Source organism: Pleurodeles waltl, chromosome 7, assembly GCF_031143425.1.
Source record: "Pleurodeles waltl isolate 20211129_DDA chromosome 7, aPleWal1.hap1.20221129, whole genome shotgun sequence".
In the NCBI taxonomy this organism is placed as follows: Eukaryota; Metazoa; Chordata; class Amphibia; order Caudata; family Salamandridae; genus Pleurodeles; species Pleurodeles waltl.
The window spans coordinates 1,483,317,657-1,483,335,207 of NC_090446.1; positions in this window are offsets into that span (position 1 = coordinate 1,483,317,657).

Below are 17,551 nucleotides of genomic sequence, written 5' to 3' on the forward strand. Positions count from 1 at the left end.
TTCTATGTATTATGCATTAGATTTTAAAAGTGTTCACAATCTGTGAAAAGTATGTAGTTCATGACAATCTTTATTGTTTTCAAATAGTTGCTTCATTGTTGTACAGGCATTAAATATGTATATTAACTATAACAATAATTAACTGTATTTATATGTAACTCACAATAAAATGTTGTTGATGCTAGTCCACATTAATGCAAGAGATGAACCTACTGCAAAAATTACCTTGACAACTCAAAAGAAAACTAAAATGTCCTAAGAACAACTCATTCAGTAGATCTCACAGTCACAATCCTGAGAGACAAATATATTCTGGATCTCTACAAAATATATTTATTTGTATTTAAATTGAATATTTAAAAAATCATCCATGTCTACCACAATGTTGCTATTTTAAAATGTAAGGGGGACTAACCAACAATTGGGATTGATAGTTGGGAAGAAATTGGTTTAAAACGAGCATGCTGGTCTTAGTCAGAGACTGACTATGCATATCTATCTATCTATCTATCTATCTATCTATCTATCTATCTATCTATCTATCTATCTATCTATCTATCTATCTATCTATCTATCTATCTATCTTTCTATAAAGCCACAAATTACTAAAAACTATGCTCTTGTCACACAATTCTTTTAAGCTATTTTCACATCTGATCTCTTAGTGCAGCTGTTACATAGAAAAATATTTGCATTCAATCACTCCTACTCTACCAATTAGGAGTAAAATGTTACCATCCTTGCACATAATTCACTGGACCCACCACATTTTGTTTTCTCACATGGATGAGGAGCATTAGTCATTATTTTAGCTTTCTGGCACACTACCATAATGTCTATAACAAGGGTAAAGTCCTCATTTTGTTAATTTACTGTAGTCTTCCCTATAGAAAATGTTTTTAATTATATAGCTCTTATTCCAGTAACACCATGTTCCGGTAGATGTGCCTCGCCTTTGTCATGGACATAGAATATTAGTGCTCTAGTTGTTCATTACAACTATGGGCCTGATTTAGATCTTGGTGGTAAAAGTCCCGCCATCGATTTTTCAATGGAAAATCGTACACCTACAAGGCAGTTCACCTGACCGATTTAGATGTTGGCAGGACTATAGGTGAAAGAGCACCCATATCCAGCCGACCCCACAAATAATCCCCATTGGAAATAGTGTCTGACATTGGGGCTACAGCCACCTTTACCATCAAGCAGATTTTGATGTGCCCTACCACTAAGCCAACTTTGGTGGTTCGAACTCCACACCTGAGGTGACAAAACCTACCTTTTTCATGTTTCTGCTGCCGTTTTGGACTGGACATCACCTGCAGTCGCTGCTGCTGCTGCTGCTGGACCATAGAGGGGACATGACCCCGCCGTTGCTGGATTCAAAAGTAAGGATATCGCATGCACTGTGTACGTTGTGTGGGTACTGCACATGAGCTCTGGAGCTCTGCAGGAATATACATGCCACAGGTATATTTTTTAAATACCTCTGACATGCATATGTCAGGAACACAATTGTGTCAATGATTGATGTGGAGAGACTGGTACAAGACACATATCCCACACATACACAATTGTTATTGTGGTGTCAGTATTCATTGCCAAATGAATGCTGGCATCACAATAACGATGACATCATACTTGTCACCATGGCTGTGTGTGCACATTGCAGGTAAATCTGTACCTGTAATATTGTGAATCAGTATGTGTATATGTGTGTGAGCTTTGATTGGCTGGTCGAGGTGAAGGGAGCTGGAGTGGGTGATGTGGTTGTGCCTGTATGTGTTACACGTGCATGTGGGTCTGATGTCTGTTGTGTGTTTTGGGTTGTGTGATGTGTTGCTGTGTGCAACATTCCAGTGTGTATTCTTGTTGTGTGGTGGTCATTGTTGTGATGTGTGCAATTGTGTTTTTGTGTGCACATGTTTGTGTAGATGGGTGTGTCATTGTGTTTGTTTTGGTTGTGTTGTATGTCTGTGTATGTGTGTGTGTAGTATCAATGGTGTGTGTATGTTGTGTCATGGATGTATGGCAATGTGTGTTTTCCGCATGTAGCTGTCATGTGGTGGGATAGCAATGGGAAACACTGTGTATGTTGTGTCTTATGTTGAGTGTTCTGCAGGTGGACACATATGGGTAAGGTACAGTGTGTGTGTGTGTCACCTACCTTTATGTGATAGCCACTTCCATTGTACAATGCCCAATGGCTCCCACCATGGTCTCTCTCCATCAGCAACCTGCTGCCAGTGCACCACCAGCAGGACAGTAACATCTAAATAGGGTCAGCTTGACGGCGAGGTAGAGCATGCCGTGGTGGTGGTCTGCGGCTCAGCCGCAACACATCTAAAAGCGGCAGGCAAACACCGTTGGTCGACTTGACAGTGTTTTTGAGTCTGCTGCCATGGTAGATTGGCTTTAATACTCCGAAGATCTAATTCAGGCCATATGTGGTAAAGCTACGGTAGAACACTCAGTAATCAACTGACACGCTGTGGCTACTTTGAAAATGTGTTTTAATCAGCATGGCAGAGTTTTTTCTCACATAGAAGATGTAAATATTTGTGGATTTTAGCTTCAGGAACACTAACCATAATTTCTGTGAGCACATAGTGATGGTTCAGGAATTCTCAGCAAGGATCAAGTATGACACCAACCGTATATGATTTATATTGCAAATAAAATCTGCTATCACTCTTTCTGAATGCTCCATTTTGTGACCCTCAAAACTTGTCATTCACTACAAAGCATTCCAGGACAACAAAAAAGACAGAGCCACATCACCATAAAATCCAGCAGGCATGATTGCTTTCCACATAAAATACCATGAATAACACACCATGTAATAGACAATTTTGTGAATTCCGTCCCGGAATGTAAGCCTTTTTTACAATAGCAATATTATCTAAGGGGAGGGCACTCCCAGGTAATTATTTATTGGGATGGTGGAAAGCTCCCAGATTACCATCAAGCAATAATTATCTGGTGATGCTCTCCTTCTTGGATAATATGGCTTAAATATATGACACATCAGATTACCTTTGTGGCTAGCTCCTCCCTGATAACTTTGCTATATTTGGTGGCTGTTGGACTTGGCCTTTTTCACATGGTTATCTCCAAACTTTTTGCCTTCCTTCTGACTCTTTTTGTTGGTGTCAGGACTCTGGTCACTTTACCACTGCTATTCACTGCTAAAGTGCATGTGCACTCCCTTCTAAACTTGGTATAATTGGCTTACACCTAATTGGCACATTTAATTTACCTGTAAGTCCCTTGTACAGTGGTATCCCTATACCCAGGGTCTGTAAATTAAATGCTACTAGTGGGCCTGCAGCGCAGCTTGCGCCACCCACAGAAGTAGCCTTTCAAACCAGTCCCAGGCCTGCTACCACAGAGCCCGTGTCTGTAGTTTACTGCCACAGGGACCCGGCATCTAAATTCACTTGCCAGATATGGAACTCCCATTTTAGTATGTATATGTCACCCCTAAGGTAGGCCCTAGCTAGCCCTATGGGAAGGGTGCTGTGTATGTAAAAGGTAGGACATATGTCTTTATGTACTATGGCCCATATTTATACTTTTTTTTAGCACCGCATTTGCGTCATTTTTTGACGCAAAAGCGGCGCAAACTTGCAAAATACAATTGTATTTTGTAAGTTTGCGCCGTTTTTGCGTCAAAAATCTGCGCAAATGCGGCGCTAAAAAAGTATAAAAATAGGGCCTATATGTCCTAGTAGTGACAAACAGCCTATTTTGTTTCTTACTATTGCGAGTTCTGCCTCTCTCATAGGATTGCATTGGAAAATGCCCTAACACATGTGTAAGTGGTATTGTGTAATTTATGAGGGATGGCGTAGACATCTTTGGTATGGTAAAATGGTAGTAAGAAAAACTGCTTACTGGTGTAGGTGGATTTTGTATTACCATTATAGAAATGCCACTTTTAGAAAGTGTGCATATAAATCGGTTGTTTTGCAGCTTGACTCCGATCAATGTCTGGGGCAGAGTGACAGCTGGGCTTTGTGCATACTTTTCAGACAGCCTGTACACAATGAGGGTGGAGGTGTCACTAGAGTGCATCTGCGTATTGAATGGTTTTCTTGGGCTGGGAGAGGTAGAGGTGGGGCAGACCTGCACAAAGGGCTTTTTTACCCCATACATATTTCTGGAGCCAGTGCTGGAGAAGAAAGGGGACATTCCTGGAACCAGTTAGTGCTGGTTGGAACCCTGCCTCCCTCTTTTGTAGACACTGTGCAAAATGAGTATAAGAAAAGGGGGCTGTCCCCCAGATATGGAGACACTGATGGACACTCTAAGGACTGGACACTAGCTGCTGGAAGGACTCGCCAGGAAACGCTTGGGGACTGCCCTGTTGTTGTGCTGACCAGTGAACTGCTACTACTACATCAGGACCTTGTGCTGGCCTGCTTGCCTGGGCCCTTCAGCCTTGTGCCCCCACAGCTGTCTCCATGGGTTGGGTGGTGTGCTTCCCTGTCACCCCCACACTTGTGACACTTTTTGTGGGGTGTCCTCTGCTAGACAAGTTGAGCGCCCTAGGGCCATCAGCGCCTGGAGAGCGATCATATTCCTGCCTTGATCGCTGCCTCTCTTTCAGTAAAGTGCTTGAAGAGCGCTTTATTTCCCGTAGGGTTGCCAGAGTGTGTAGAGCGCTTTTCTTAGGGTCCTGCAGCAAGTGAGAAACACTTTTTGAGGAAGCAACCGTGTCAACTTGTGTGCACCTCGTCACTTCCTGGCATGGAGGGGCTGCACGGAACCGCCAGCAGCACAAACAAAGCGCACTCCTGGAGGTGCCCCTAGGGCACAAGCAGGCACCTGTTTTGGTGCTCTCAGCGCCGTGGCCCAAGCCCCAACACAAAAGGGGCACCCGATTCCTGGAGGCACAGAGGAGACCAAAGACACCTGTCTGCCGGGCAGGAGAGGGAGATTTCAGCTGTTCAGGTGGAGAAGAGCTGGACTTCGTGCCCGAGCCCAAAGGCTCATTCATCGGGATTGCAGCATCCATAGGGGAGGTGGAGACAGCAGGAACCACCCCGCCCTCTCTTCGTAGAGCCGGAGAACTGAGGGAAACTACTCTGCGCTCGTGAGAGTTGCGGACTGGGTGCGGGGGGCCTTGAGGACAGAGGATCTCTAGTTCCCTATGCAGTAGACTAGGAGGAGTCTCCCCGCTGACAGAATAGGTGTGCAAGCCCTGTTGCCCTGTTGCCCTTCCCCTAAGGTTGCCAAACCGTGAGGGGGGGCCTTGAGTTGAAAAAGAAGTCTGCATGGCATTGTGGCCCGTGGCTACACCGCTGTGCCGATATCAGTAGCAGGCCGGGGGGTGACCTTCGACGGAGGTCCCCGATCCTGCCAGTATAATTTTAGCATTGCCGTATGACGTATACTAGGAGCACAGGAACTCCTGAATTGGGACATGTGCGTTCCTATCATCGTAGTTCTGTAGTAAGAGCACTGGAGATCTACGTTTGGACAGAGGCATAATGGAGAGATTTCCTTATATTGCATTTATTAGTGCCTGTATGTGCCAGATGGGAATGTATCATTGTATGTGTATTCATGATGATGTCTTGACATTTCTAATCTGATGTTTATTCTGACATGTGCCTGTTTGATGGTAATGACAACCTGACTACTGCTTGTATTGCAGAGCACCAGTAACCTATGTGTTTACCTAACTACTGCTTGCTTTCGCAGAGTACTAGTGGCCTGTGTGATGTTCTGACAACTGCTTAAGTAGCAAGATATTACTGATACATCTCATGTTTGGTCTAAGGCAGTGGTTTCCAACCTTTTGACTTCTATTTTCTAAGCAGTAATGGACCCGCTGAGGAGGCTTCATGGACCCCCAGGGGTTTCTGACCACAGGTTGGGAACCACTAGTCTAAGGATATTTTATGCAATACAGTTTATTTTATATAACTTGTTGTTGTGTTCCCTTTGTGGTGTATTTATTGTATCACACATGTTGTGTGTTGTGCAGATGCTTTACACACTGCCTCTGGGATAAGCCTGACTGCCTGTTTCAAGCCACCAAGGGGGTGAGCAGGGGCTATCTTGGGAGTGTAATTCCCTCGCCATGACTAGAGTGGTGGGTTCTGTTTGGCTTATGTGCATGCCCCAGCCAACCAGAAACCGATTTCTAACAGTTGCAGAGAAGAATCTGAATTGCTTCTTCTTTCCCTTCTGTAGTCTATTGACTCTTTTATATTGCACTACCCCTGTTCGGGCATTAACTCCTTCGCTGCCAGGCCTTTTCCCTCTCAAGTGCCGAGCCTTTTTTGGTTATTTGGGGTAGTTTGCGCTTAGGCCATCATAACTTTTTGTCCACATAGCTATCCACGCCACATTGGCATCCTTTTTTTCCAACATCCTAGCAATTGTAAAGATACCCAGAGTTTGTGGGTTCCCTGGTGGAGACCAAGAAATTAGCCAAAAAATACAGCCAACATTTTGTTTTTTCCAGACAAATTAGAAAATAGTGCTTCAGAAGAAAGCATGTGGTTTTTCTCTGAAAATGGCATCAACAAAGGGTTTGCAGTGCTAAATTCACCAACTTCCCCGCTTTCAGGAACAAGGAGACCTGAATCAGAAAACCCAATTTTTAACACAATTTTGGCATTTTACTGGGACATACCCATTTTTACTATTTTTTGTGCTATCAGCCTCCTTCAAGTTAGTGACAGAAATGGGTATGAAACCGATGGTAGATCCCGGACAGCTAAACATTTCTGAAAACTAAACAACATTTTGAATTCAGCCAGGGGTCATTTAGGTAGATCCTGCAAGATTTTACAACAGAAAATAACAGCTGAAAAAAACATATTGATATTGAGCTGAAAAGAAACAGCCATTTCTGTCCACGTTTTCTTCTGTAACTTTTTCCTGCTATGGCAGATTTTTTAAAGGAATATACCATTACATCTGCTGGAATCTTCTGGTTGCGGGGATATATAGGGCATGTAGGTTCATCAAGACCCCTAGGTACCCAGAGCCAATAAAGGAGATGCACCTAGCAATGGGTTTTCGTTGTATACCGGGTATACAGCAATTCATTTGGTAAAATATAAAGACTGAAAAAAAGGTATCAAAGAAACCTTTGTATTTCCAAAATGGGCACAAGATAAGGTGGTGAGGAGCAGTAGTTATTTGCACATCTCTGAATTTGGGAGTCCCCTACTACAATGTGAATTACAGGGCATTTCTCAAATACACGTATTTTTTACACACTGCCTTACATTTGGAAGAATAAAATGTAGAGAAAGACAAGGAGCAATAACACTTGTTCTCCTAATCTGTGTTTCCCCAAGTCTCCTGATAAAAATGGTACATCACTTGTGTGGGTGGGCCTAATGCCTGCAACAGGAAACGCCCCAAAAAGCCCCCAAAAAACCATGGACACATCACATTTTTACATTGAAATCTGACGTGTTTTTTGGAAATTGCTTAGCTGTGAATTTTGACCTCTAACTCAGCCGACACCTAGGGAAACCTAGCAAACCTGGGCATTTCTGAAAACTAGACACCTATGGGAATTCAGAATGGGGTAACTTGTGGTGCTCTCACCAGGTTCTGTTACCCAGAATCCTTTGCAAACCTCAAAATTTAGCAAAAAATAAATCACCTTTTCCTCACATTTTGGTAATGGAAAGTTCTAGAATCTTAGGGGAGCCACAAACTTCCTTCTACCTAGCATTCCCCCAAGTCTCCCAATAAAAATGGTACCTCACTTGTGTGGGTAAGCTTAGTACCCACGACAGGAAACGCCCCAAAACACAACGTGGACACATCACATTTTCCCAAAGAAAACAGACCTGTTTCTTGCAAAGTGCCTAGCTGTGGATTTTAGTCTCTAGCTCAGCTGGCACCTAAGAAAACCTAGCAAACTTATACATTTTTTTAAAATTAGACACCTAGGGGAATTCAGAATAGGATAACTTGTGATGCTCTCACCAGGTTCTGTTACTCGGAATCCTTTGAAAACCTCAAAATTTAGCATACAAAATCACCTTTTCCTCGCATTTTGGAGATGGAAAGTTCTGGAATCTGAGAGAAGCCACAAATTGCCTTCCACCCAGCACTCTCCCAAGTTTCCCGATAAAAATGGTACCACACTTGTGTGGGAAGGCCTAGTGGCCACGACAGGAAATGCCCCGAAACACTACATGGACACATCAAAATTATCAATTACAAACCTACCTGTTTTTGCAGAGGGGGCACCTGCATTTTTTGGTCCTGGGCTCAGCAGCCAACAAGAGAAACCTACCAAACCTAGACATTTCTGAAAACTAGAAACCCGAGGGAGCCCAGGGAGGTGTGACTTGCATGGATCCCCCAGTTTTTTCTTACCCAGAGTCCTCAGCATACCTACAATTTAGCTAAAAAACTAATTTTGACACATTTCTGTGTGGGATCACCACACTGGCACAAATTTCCTACCACCCAATGTTCCCCTCAGTCTCCTGATAAAAATGGTACCTCACTTGTGTAGGTGAGCCAAGTGCCTGTGAAAACATGTAAAAATTGAGGGGGAACCAAAGTATAGATGTGACAATGCTGGGTGGTAGGAATTTTGTGGATTCCTACAGATTCTGGAAGGTTCCCTCACAAAAATGTGGGGAAAATGTGTGATTTCATGCAAAGTTGGAGGTTAGTAGGGCATTGTGGGTAAGTAAATGGTGCGGGTGCATGTGAAGCACACCACCCTGGATGTACCCTGATGTTTAGTTTTCAGATGTGTCCAGGTCTCGTAGATTTTTCTAGATGGCAGCGTCCCAAAGTCCAAAAAGTGCAGCCCCCACCATTCTAAGTGGGACGATTTTGAGAGTTAGCCAAACTCTCATGGTTCAAATGTAAAACCAAAACCCCAAATAATCAGCTGTCCTCTTGCTTGCATCACTGCAAATAGCAATAACATGAAAACACTAAATAAAGAGGATCCCATATCAAATTAGAACAATAGAGTATTTTGATAAATGAAACAAGACCAAAATGGTAACAATCCAATCAATAGAACCAGTAGAGCACCTTCATGCCCACCTCTAAGGATCCAGGACTGGCATTACTCCATTGGGCAGGGTAGAACTCACAGTTGCAGAGTCCAGTTGCTGGTTACAAGAGACAAGCCCTTGGAGTACCTCTAGTGGCCCTGGGTTCAGGTTGGAGGTCCAGTCCTTCTGACCCAGGCAAGAGGGCAGCAGGTAGAAGGTCAGCACATCAGGCAGCAGTCCATCAGGGCAGTAGTACATCAGGGTGGCAGTTCTTTCAGCAGCATAGCAGTACTTCTTCCTGGCAGAGTCCATCAGGTTCCGAAGTGTACTGAAAGGTTGATGTCTAAAGCCCAAACCTTAGACCCAGTTTTAACTTTATAGTGGGAGAAGTTTCTAGAGGTTTCCATTGAAAGCAGCTCCCTGCTTGTGGGAGCAATGCCGGCTCCTGCAGGATGCAGGGAGTCATCTAGGCCTTTGGTCGTGCACATCATGAGGTAGAATGCAGTGTTTTCTTTTTTTTCAATTTTTCTCTAGATCTGCAGATCTACTTGTGGATCCAAGGATAGGATGAAAAAAAAAATATTTGGGCAGTTTTTTGCCCACAGCCCTCTATGTAACCTATGGCTCCTGTATCCTGGCCCCTTGTGTGTTTTAGCACTCTTCTTTTCCCACCCCGAGTCGATGCAACAAGCAAAATAGTGACTAAAACTTTTCTGTCAGGTTTCGGCCAGCCAATCAGGGCCTTCCTTTTCCTCTAGCTCCCCAAATCTGGACCCAGATGTGCAGGTCCGGATTCACAGACGATCTGCATCCCCATATAACTGTATTCTTTAAATTCTAAATCTCAGAAAACACTGAACTGATTTACACCAAATCACAAAAAGCATGCTTCCTGGACCAAGAGCTAGCATTCTGCCAAATTTGGTGTAATTCCATTCAGTGGTTTGGGCTATAGTCTTGTTCAAATATGTTAAAAATCCTATTGATGTAGAATGGGGGAAAGGTGTTTTGGGATCCCCCCTTTTTTCTCATCCCCCACTTAACGGATCACCCTCGAAACCTTTAAGGCAGCAACTGAACTGACCAAAGTATACGTTTTGAAAATTTCGTGAAGATTCATCAAATGGCACCAAAATTGTTGGCAAAGAAGAAAACTCTGTCTATGGAAAAAAGGTCCTAACTATAAATACCTAGTGGCGACCACCATTATATATATATAAATATATGTGTGTGTGTTCAATGAAAAAAGCAAAGGTTACAGGGACGTTACAGTTCGGTTCTGAATTTACTCGTACAAAACCATAGAAATTGATCAGTTAGAGTTATTTCAAGAAACTAGAAGTCACGCCTTAAGGTAACTATGCTTTTCTTATCAATAATTTTGTTGCTAATGTTGCAGTGATAATATCAAAGATGGCATGGAAGATGTCATCAATGATATAATATGAGGAGTAATTAGTAGTGCATGGCGAAGGCGCGAGTTATAGTTGCCTTCAGGTGTGAGTTATAGTTACTTGAAACAAGTCTTGGCCTTGGGTGATGGGCTCCATAGAGATTGATTAACACTTCATCATATCCTGCTGTGTTGCATGACTGAGGCCAGGCAAGCACAACAGAAGACTCTTTAAGCAAGTAAACTCTTTCCCAGGTGTAGTGAGATCACCGGTGTAAATGTGAGCCTTCATAGCACAGTGGTAAATGTACATGCTCACCCGATTCTCTCTAAAAAACAAGGACATGCATTTATTTTTTAAAACAGGGTTGGAATGCCAGGAAAGGGCTTGAAAAGCTGGGACTGTCTGGGCAAATCCAAGATGTCTTGTCACCCTACCTAATGCTGTCGGAAGGTGTAAGAACAAACTAGTTGCATAAACAACAGTGAACCATACTGAACAAATGCAATACCACATACAAGTAGAATGTCCTTGAGAATTGTTACTAAAGCTAAAGGTCCTCTTCGGGAAAAGTATCATTCAGAAATACATAAATCCACATCTTGCTGCACATAGTGCCAGGCAGAAATATATACAGAGACTAGACATGATGCAGCATCTATTTTAGACAAGATGGTTTCAAGACCTGAGGCCTAGTTAGCGTCTGCCTTTAAAAAAACACTTTCCGTATGTAATAGCAAGTTTGTTTCCACTGAAATAGGTCCAATTCAGTATACAGATGTGAACTCAAGTGTGGATTAAATGCTCTGAACACCATTAATAATGCACTTTTTAATCCAACTAATATTGAATTAAACAAAAGATAAATTAATAATGTCATACCTAAAGATTGTAGAACAGTTTGATTCTTATGAATTTAGCAATAAAGGTCCATATATAATATACAATCTATTGCAACAATGAACAACAATGTTCAGTCAAGGTCCACAATAAAACATTGTAAAGAGCACTGCTGACTCACATTGATCATAGTAAACCAATTGTAGTATAATACTAGTAATGATCAATTGTCACGGTCTGCACATCTCTTACCACCGTAGGCTGAAGAACTTGAAGGAACACCCTCTCTTTTACTGGTTATAGACTGGCCGAGATAGGGGCGACCCTTTCTAGTAGCCCACAGTGCTGCTGACTGGAAAAAAGGCCAGGGCAGACCGGACCCTCCAGAAGGAGTCTCAGAGGAATAACACAAAAAGTGGGAAACAACCTTCACCACAGGAACTCCTGAACAAGAGGAAAAAACAATGAAAAAAGGGAAAAAATAGAACATAATCTGGCAGGAAGAAGCAGGAGCACGTAAAAAATCAGAAAACAGGAGCAAGGATCACCACCAAAATGGGAGTGATTTGGAAAGATCATATAGAAATTAATAGGAAAAAAGACCAATGAAAAAAGCAAAAGGACAAGATCATGCTGGGAAAAAGAATACCAAGGAAGAAGACAATATGGAGACCAAGAAGAAAGAAGAAACAAAGACAGAAGAAAAAGAAAAAGGAGGAAAGAAGAGGAAAAAGACCCAAGGAGGTGAGTAGAGGAAAATCAGGGAGGCTGTCAGGGGCTGCGGCGCGACCCAAAGCACGAAATGTGGCTCCTGGCCCGCACTGCAGTAAAATGAACACAGAAAAACGGGCCACGGCGGTGCCGGCGTCCCGGAATGCGGACTGCCGGCCCGACCACAGTCCGATAGAGAGAAGCTGTGGTAGTTTGTGGCGTCACATCAATGGGGAATGGTATGTCCACCTAACACATCCCACACTTTCTGATCATAGTCCATTCCAGGTTGAAAAAGAGGTTTCAAATATTCAAAGTTGACTAATGAAAGTTAGAGAGGATTTGCTGTTGACGTTTCGGTCTGTAATGACAAACCAGTCCGCAAGACCATCATCAGGATTCAGTGATGCAAACAATGTGGAAAGGACAGGTCCCCGAGGAACTGAAAATATCACCAGATACTAAATCATAATCCCAATGTATGTAAATATGAATGGCTTGAAAGTTCTACAATCTTTCAAGAGGACAGGCCGTCATGCGGACATACAAGTTATTGCAGTAGTCAAGACATAAAAACAAAACGGTGGGGATAATGTCCATTATCTGAGACAGGAGGAGGAGGAAAGGAAGGATAGGCACAGCAGATGAAGGTAATGAAAGGTAGCTTTAGTGACAGCTTCTATCTGTGGTATGAAAGAGAGCTTGCTGTCAGACAAGACTCCAAGGTTACAGGACCACTGCAGTTTTAGATGGTGAACCAGCAGAAGACAGGGCTGGTGTACACTATGGAACTCTGTTGGTGTAGTGGTAGAATTCAAGGCTGATCTTTGGCATATGAAGGTAAAAGCTGAGGATAGGATCAGATGTTGTCCTCTAGGGCTTAGCAGGCACAGTGAGTGAGATCATGGCTAGGTTTTCACCTCTGCATGCAGGACGGTAGCAGCTGGGGTACGCCAGTGTCATTTGAGATACCAACCCCTGTCCAATGATGAATTAAGATTGTTACACGTAAAAAAATGCAATTCTTGCATGTAATATATTCAGGTCAGAAAAAAAACAATTTTCATGAGTCTAGAACAATCTTTAAGAGAAGATGATTTAAAAGGAAGTTTTAACCAGTCGAGCAACTTTACTTGTTCCAGACGTATCATTTAAATGTGCTTTCACTGTGCTTTTAATATGGCTGATCTGAACACAAACCTTTTTCATTTTTTTTGTTTATTCTGATCCTTAAGCCAGAAATCAGTCATTCCCACCTAGCCATGTACATTTATTTAATACACACATAATGCGGGGGTCTGTGTTGTAATTACTTGACCTATGGGTCGTACCAGTGTGTATATTATCCTATTGCTTTCCCTCATCCCCTTTCTTTTCCACCTCCCCCTTCCATTGTAATGGAATATGCCTCTCAGTTGAAGACACCTTGAGATTCTGTTAAGATTACAATGTGTTAGAGGTTCTTTGACTGAAAAGCAGTAAAGTTACTGAAGAACTGCGAAGTGCTTTTGGAGTTAATATAACAGGCAGCAGAAAGTGTAACTCGTTCCAGGTCATGTACGTGTAGTTTATACACACATGCTGCAGGGCAGCAGAACCTTACCTCTCTTCTCGTCATATACTTGTTTCCCATATCCTAATTGTGGGCGCTGCAGAAATTGGTGGCAGGTGACGTGAGTCATGGGCCTAAGTGGACCACGAACATCGAGTTAGGAAGTATGAATATGTATTGACTATTCTTCACTTGTCCATCAATTTCCAGACAGATTTTCCCCACATGATGAGAGAAATCTTGCTGTAAATGCAAAAGTCATTGGATTTCTGGTGCGATCAATACCAGCTCTATTTAGTTATAATTGCCTAAGTGGCAGTAGTGTGCACAGGCCTGTCCATTGCAGGTCACCGCGATAATCAGGTCTGTTCTCCCACAACACTAAAGTGAGCTCTGTATAGCTGCCTGTTCGCCAAGTGAAATGCAGATGGACCTGCACATAAATACTTGCATATGAGGGCAAGGGATAATAAGGTCTGCCCACAACCACACATTGGGGCTTATTTTCACACCCCCTGCGCCACCAATGCGTCATGTTTTATGATGCTCTGGCAGCACAGAGTGGTGACCCATATCGACGAGTGTGGCTTTGTGTGGCCTTGTAGATATGGTGTAAGGCAACACAGTGCAAGTCACTGCGTTGCATTTCACTGCGTCAGGGGGGCGTTCCATGTGGGTTGCATTGGCTGCACGCAACACCCATGGGTTTTGATGCATTCCCAGATTTAAAAGAATCTGTAAACCTTGGAAAGCATCAAAACTGTATGTCCCTGTAGGGCAGGCGCGTCAGGGAAGCGTTCCATGGGCGTTCAATGAACGTAGCGGTGGGTGTTTCCATGCAACACCCATGGGTTTTGACCTATTCCCAGATTTACAAGGATCATTAAACCTGGGAAACTGTATGCCTCCCTAAGCCAGGTGTAACAAGGAGAAATATCTTTATTTCTCCTTGTTTCTTCTTTCAAAGAGGAAGGACCTTCTCTGGACTGTTTTTGTGCATGAAGGTGCCCCTTCCTGCACAAAACAATCCTGCCAACAACGCAGACACCCTTGCACCATGGTGCCAGCGTGCCTGCATTGTCGCTAAGCAACAAATTGTGCATAGGCGCAGGAGTAAAAGACCGAAATGCACCGTATCTTCAAAATATGGTACATTTCTGCCCTTACGAATTGGCCTAGTGTGGTGCAGCATGCCCTATGCCAATTCCTTGAAAATATGCCCCATTGTGTAGGTGTAGTAGCTGGGAAATCTATGTGAAACTGCAAATCCTCTATCTTGCAAGTGCAAAATGCCTGCATCTATGCATATGTACCACTGGTTTGAGAGAATATAATGACTAAAAACAGTATAAAGGAAGCAGATGTAGAAACGTGTAGTGTGAGCTACGTCAGTATACCCTGACCACCATCCTTGATGTCCTTTGGTTTATAGGAGTGCTGACCTAACGGTTAATTCAGGATATTTGCTTACAGGGTGGTGGCGTTGTAAGATTAGAAGAACTGGGGACCAAGTCAGTGCAGTGTTAACTCATCTCACATATTGTACAGTGGAATGGTGCCCACATTTCTACAGAGCTTTGTGCTACATGTGCCTTACCTATTTGGGGTCATAAAGACAGATGGTGGCGGCCACTTGTCAACAGGGGTGGTGGTATTAAAAAAAAAAAAAAAAAATTAAACTTACCTCTATGTTGGGAGAGATGGTTCCGTCTCTCCCTCCATCCTTCTCAGACTCCCGGAAGCACAAGGCTTCCAGACTCCCCTCCAATCACGACGCTGCTGTCCACAGCATGACCGCAACATCATGATATGTCTGAGTGCCCTGCTTCGGTGCTCGGACAGGGAGTAGGGCCCTGTGCACTTTCTCCTCTTGGCTGTTCAATACAGCCGGGTGAAGAAATGCAAAGTGCACATGACTGTTTGGCCAGGCGAACACGGCCGGCCAAATCGTCATGCGCACTTATGTGCACTCACCACTCTGCCTCCAGCCCTCCTCCCCCTCCAGCCCCGCCCCACCCCTCCCTAACCTGGCTCGCTGAGGAAAAATAAAATGATAACGTTTTGTTATTATCATTTTATTTTTCCCTTTCGTCCATTGCATAAAGCAGTGGGGCGACGCTGCTCCGCCTTAGCGGAGGAGCCGCTGCTGACGACAGATCTCAAAATGGATCATGGATGTTGAAATTTGTTGTGATTGGTATTTTTGGTAAATAATCACACTGAACAGTTGCCGGTGAAGCTAGAATAGTTTAATTGTGTGGTATTGTATCATTTATCAAGCGTTGATTATCCCTGTATGTGGTACTGAAGCGCTTTTCCGCACGGATAGCCTACTACGCTGTGTGGGTGTGTGGTTGAAAGTGGCTAGCCTTTGCTTCCACCCTGTGTGGGACGTGTTTCCATGGTGCGCGAGATGACCACCGACTTACAGTTATCGTGTTATGGGACGCAGCGACTGGCAGTGTGATGGATGACAATATATTTTAGTCATGGTCCATATCGGATAGTGACGAGCAAGCTCCCCCGTGGTCCTTTGTGGGGCATTGGGTTTAAAGATGCATGTGCACAAGGACATTCCAGTTTGTTTATCAGCTTGGATGCACATTTCTCAATTGCTTAACTTAGTTTGGATTTTAATTTGCAGACTTTTTTGTGTAGTGTGCATGTGGGTGTGATATTTCTGCTGACTTAATCTGAATGACTGATGCGTAGGCTGGTGAGTGGCTGTGAATGTACTGTTGGGGTGGCAAGGCTTAGCCAATTACATTGTGCCATGCTGTGCAGGTGATGGCGTCTACGGTGTTTAGAATGTGTTCTGCTGGGGTGCAGCAACCTATGAGCCTTTTTTAATTTGGGTGTTTTCGTTCAGGTAGCGACAGCTTCTCAACTATATGTCACTGGTGACTATTGTGCTTCTGATTTGTAAGCTTATCCAATAAGAATTTCCAAAAGTGAAATTAACTTTAGGGGAACCTATAACTAAAACGGGGTCTCGTGTCACTTCTGTGTGAATCCCGCCAAGCTGGCTGTCAGCCTCTAGGACTCATTTTCTGTCTTTTCCATCGAACATATCACTCTTTTCTTGTTTTCTCAACCCTGTTTGACTACTAGGACTTTTCGAAAGTGGCATAATTTCCTTTCTGGAAACACTGTGAAATGCCGAAAAATGTATGTGAAATTATGCTTCGGTAGATGAAATGATGGCCCAGCATTTTGCGCTATTTTGTAACATCAGAATGTGAGCACTTTGGGCACGAGGGCGCATTTTGTGCAAAAAAATATGCAGAATTACGCATGGCATCAATATCCTCTGGTCACACTCGGTTACTTCGCATTCCTCCCGCGCACACAAAATATAATTTTTACATGAACGAAATCTTATTAGCGTGCCATGGCATAGTAGTGTGATCTTGGGCATTTAAAAAAAAATCTGTAACATAAATACTGAACATTACGCCGGCATAAACACAATTTCAACGGGGCCTAGTCACTACCCTTGATTTATTTAGGTTTTTCTCTTCAGCTCTCATTCGCTCCTTATCCAGTTGTCATTTCTGTTTCTATAAATCTTCATCTTCTTTTCCCCCGCACCTATCCTTCCTCTTCGCCCTATGTTTCTCTGTCCCTATCTCTCGCTCAGCCTCTCCTCTCTCACTTCTTTTCTATTTCTTCACACTCTTTCTGCGTGTCCCTCTGTATCTCCTCCTCCTCTCTATCTCTGCCCTCTGTCATATCTTTCTCCTCTCTCAATATCTTTCTTTCTGCTCCAATTACTCTTTGTATGTTTCTCTGCCTCTCTGTCTCGCCCTCCCCTGTTTCCCTCTCTCTTTCACACCCTCTTCTCCCTTTGTTTCTCAGCCGCGGCCTCTTTTCTCTTCCTGTCTCGCTGCACCTCTCTCTCTTCCTCGCTCATCCTATTTCTCCATGTCTGTCTCTCTCTCGCTGCATTAGCTTTGATTTCTCCAGGGTAAGGACTCGTTTCGTTTCCCTGGGTACGACAGACGGAGCCCGGGATTGGCTAGTCTGCACTCCCCACCCCCAGGAAGGTTAGT